The following is a 4,416-nucleotide window of genomic DNA, read 5'->3' as shown; positions in this document are numbered from 1 at the left end:
CAGCTGACCTTCATCTCCTTGAGTCTTCGGATCTCCTGATTCTCGTCAAACTCCCTCTTGATTTGAGCCCTCTGCTCTGCCAGCCTCCTCTCCTCCTTCACCTCCTCCAGGCGTAGCTTCTCCCTCTCCTCTGCCTGCTTAAGGTGCTTCTCCTCAATCTGGGCAGGGCCCGAGAGGTAAACAGTTTGTTATACAACATCATGTACCTGTGTGTGTGTTTGTGTACAGTACACAACAACCTTCAAATCAATGGCTTGTTGCTACAAGACCCTACAGCCACAAGAGGCCAGGGTCTTGAAATGTAAACATAACACATCACAAACCATATCACACTGTACCTGTTGTTTTAGACAAAGCTTATACTTATCCAGTTCAGTGAGTTGATGAAGCGTTGGCTGGTTAGGAAACACATTTCCTCTGGCATACATGGAGGTCCGGACAGGGGCAAAACCTGCAAAGATGAAATAGAACAGCCATATGCATTGTGTGTACGTGTGTATTACATTCACGTGAAATTATTGGTTGTCTGCAATGTGCCAGCTGGTGCAGTGACTGGCTACCTGAGACTGTGTTGATGGGAGGCAGTCTGTCCTCTCTCTGGGTGGGCCTGGTGACTGTGGCTTTATTCTGAGAGGTCTCGGGGTTAAGCCAAGCTTCCTCATTCTGCCTGTGCATATGCTTCAGGTCAGCTAGTGAGAAAAAACATAGGACGTTTTTTATTTATAAAGTAAAACTTTTAACCACAGTAAAACCAGACCAGCAACCTTTTTACCCCACATGGTACTAATGTTAAAAATGTGGCCTTCTGCAATGTGAAAATATCAAATCTTATTTGTATATCCCTCTTTACAAACAATGTCACAGAGGGCTTCACAGATCAGATGAGCATCTATATATAGTGGGCATAAGCCTGAAGCGTGAGCTACTTCATGGCAGTTAAAGCTACTCTAGTCCACCTTGTCCCAGAAACACTTCAGACAGAACTGTCTGATATCAATCTAACACAATCCACGTATAATATCCTGTAAGGTGAGCTAAAAGGGGATGCAAATGAAACGTACTAATAAGGTCCCCTCGGGTGTCTCTAAGGGGTGCGCCGCACCCTCCCCGGCCCCATGGGTTATAGGTTCTTATTTCGGCCTCCAGCTTGGCCTCAGCCCGGTCCCTCTCCACCTTCTCCAGCCTCCGGCACTCCTGCTTCTCCTGGATCTGCAGGGATTCAAGGTTATGAAGGAATATGGTGAGAAATACTGACTCCCCTGGAACCACATGTACCAGAGGTTTGAGGATAGACTCAGCGTACACATTGACATCATCATGAACATCAGACTGACTTTTAACTTGTGGCGCAAATTGAATAATTCATCTTTTGTGAATAAAGATTGTCAGAATTAATACATTCATTGCATTTGGTGTATTTTGGTGCTGTATCCCAACAGATAGAGGTCGTGGTGGTGGTGGTGGTGGGGGGGTCACCTGCTGTTCCAGTTCCTCCTGGTAAGTTGGTGCCCTCCTCTCCACAGGCTCCAGCCTGCTCTCTCTAAAGGGAGGTCCACCCTCCTCAGCCCAAGGACCCCTATCCTCGGCCAGGTGGTGCCCCCAGTGCGCCCCTGTCTGCTGGTTAGCAAACATACTCCTGGATTTCTCATTGGTCTGGACATGATCAAAACCTGCAAAGAATAAATATATTATAACCATGTGTATTCCATGCACGTTAATGTATGTGTTGTCTGCAATGTGCCAGCTGGTGCAGTGACTGTCTACCTGAGACTATGTTGACGGGAGGCAGTCTGTCTCCCTCTCTCAGGATGGGCCTGGTGACTGTGGCTTTTCTCTGAGAGGTCTCAGGGTTCAGCCAAGCTTCCTCATTCTGCTTGTGCATCTGCTTCAGGTCAGCTAGTCAGACAAAGTACAGTCAGACACTTCACACAGAAATATCTGCCATCAATTGAACTCCAATCAACTTATGCAATCCTGTAGGTGAGCCAACATGGAATGTAAGTGAAACATGCTACAACGTACTAATGAGGTCCCCTCGGGTGTCTCTAAGGGGTGCGCCGCACCCTCCCCGGCCCCATGGGTTATAGGTTCTTATTTCGGCCTCCAGCTTGGCCTCAGCCCGGTCCCTCTCCACCTTCTCCAGCCTCCGGCACTCCCGCTTCTCCTGGATCTGCAGGGATTCAAGGTTATGAAGGAATATGGTGAGGAATACTGACTCCCCTGGAACCACATGTACCAGAGGTCTGAGGATAGACTCAGCGTACACATTGACATCATCATGAACATGAGACTGACTTTCAACTTGTGGCGCAAATTGAATAATTCATCTTTTGTGAATAAAGATTTTCAGAATTAATACATTCATTGCATTTGGTGTATTTTGGTGCTGCATCCCAACAGATAGAGGTGCGGGGGGGGGGGGTCACCTGCTGTTCCAGTTCCTCCTGGTAAGTTGGTGCCCTCCTTTCCACAGGCTCCACCATTCCCAGTCTGGTGGTCCTGCTCTCTCTAAAGGGAGGTCCACCCTCCTCAGCCCAGGGACCCCTGCTCTCGGCCAGGTGGTGCCCCCAGTGCACCCCTGTCTGCTGGTTAGCAAACATACTCCTGGATTTCTCAGTGGTCTGGACATGATCAAAACCTGCAAAGATCAAATATATTACAACCATGTGTATTCCATGCACGTTAATGTATGTTGTCTGCAATGTGCCAGCTGGTGCAGTGACTGTCTACCTGAGACTGTGTTGATGGGCGGCAGTCTGTCCTCTCTCAGGATGGGCCTGGTGACTGTGGCTTTTTTCTGAGAGGTCTCAGGGTTCAGCCAAGCTTCCTCATTCTGCTTGTGCATCTGCTTCAGGTCAGCTAGACAGGCAAATCATAAGAAGTTTATGATTTCTTATGAACAGTTTAAAATGTGGTAGAACAGTTTAAAATGTGTCCCTCTACAAAGTGACTATATCAAATCATGTTATTTGTATAGCCCTTTTTTACAAACAATGTCACAGAGGGTTACACAGATCAGATGACCCCCGAGGACCCCCTCGAAAACGAGATGCTGCATCTCAAGGGGTTATCCTCCAAACAATAAATAAAAAAACTTGTGAAAAAAAAAAGATGAGCACCTATATATATGTGGGGATAAGCCTGTATCTCTCATCAATTTAACACAGATCCACTTATGCGATCCTGAAAGGTGACCCAACAATGAAGGTAAGTGAAACATGCTACAACGTACTAATGAGGTTCCCTCGGGTGTCTCTGAGGGGTGCGCCGCACCCTCCCCGGCCCCATGGGTTATAGTTTCTTATTTCGGCCTCCATCTTGGCCTCAGCCCGGTCCCTCTCCACCTTCTCCAGCCTCCGGAGCTCCTGCTTCTCCTGGATCTGCAGGGATTCAAGGTTATGAAGGAATATGGTGAGGAATACTGACTCCCCTGGAACCACATGTACCAGAGGTTTGAGGATAGACTCAGCGTACACATTGACATCATCATGAACATGAGACTGACTTTCACTGGGTGAGACGGTCTAAATGGGATGAATTAAACTAACTTACAAATGATGTTAAAAGTCAATATAGATCTACAACTTTTATCATTTATCTGACCAAAACGTTCACGCCTCCATTCTCTGTACCCTTCATGTCAAAACATGACATGCCCACCATCATTGCTCTACTTGTTTCAAACATAGACTAAGGTAAAACACAGAATCTCAACTCAAAGTTGATAAAGAAAATTCCATGTATCATAGTTCAGTCCATGTTTTGGTGAGTTTATACCTTCAATACCAATCACTTATCTATGAGCAGAATCAATAATATGTATAGTATTTTGTGTATTTTAGTACAGTATCCCAACTCATAGGGGGGGGGGGGGGTCACCTGCTGTTCTAGTTCCTCTTTGTACGTTGGTGCCCTCTTCTCCACCCTTCCCAGTCTGGTGGTCCTGCTCTCTCTAAAGGGAGGTCCACCCTCCTCAGCCCAGGGACCCCTGCCCTTGGCCGGGTGGTGGCCCATGTACACCCCTCTCCAGCCCTCAGTCAAGGTGGAGGGATCTCTTCTGAGGGAGGCACCGTACTCCTAGGGAAGAGAGAAAAGGCTTCATGCTATGAGCAGTGATCCATTTAAAAATACATTTACTCGCGACACATGAGGTGCAATTCACAAATCAGTATTCCTCTCACACCATTTTTTAAATAAAAGCCAGTCAGCTGTCTATACTCTACTGAATAAAGAGAAACTCACCCTTGTTTCCATGTAAGGACCATCTTGTTTGAAGTTAGGTTTAAGCTTCATCTTCAGACACTTTGGCCCTCTGTTGCTTGAGGAAGTTCTCAAGTTCAGTTTTCTCAATTTTGCAGATGGAAAATTGTGAACACTTCTGTGAACACAAGACAGTGTTTACCTACTAATATTAGT

The 4,416-nt window shown here is 46.6% G+C and overlaps 1 long non-coding RNA gene across 1 annotated transcript; it reads right to left on the bottom strand.

The window, feature by feature from the left end:
- Positions 1 to 319: 319 nt before the first annotated feature.
- Positions 320 to 2,168, bottom strand: LOC134028353 (uncharacterized). The gene is made up of 3 exons (XR_009931511.1): positions 2,023 to 2,168; positions 561 to 689; positions 320 to 451 (listed from the first exon to the last, which is right to left on the bottom strand). It is a non-coding gene; the product is annotated as an uncharacterized LOC134028353 (long non-coding RNA).
- Positions 2,169 to 4,416: the final 2,248 nt, after the last annotated feature.

This window comes from Osmerus eperlanus, chromosome 10 (genome assembly GCF_963692335.1).
Source record: "Osmerus eperlanus chromosome 10, fOsmEpe2.1, whole genome shotgun sequence".
Classification (NCBI taxonomy): Eukaryota; Metazoa; Chordata; class Actinopteri; order Osmeriformes; family Osmeridae; genus Osmerus; species Osmerus eperlanus.
The sequence above is the reverse complement of the archived record's forward strand: the minus strand, read 5'-3'. Positions and strand labels throughout refer to the sequence as shown.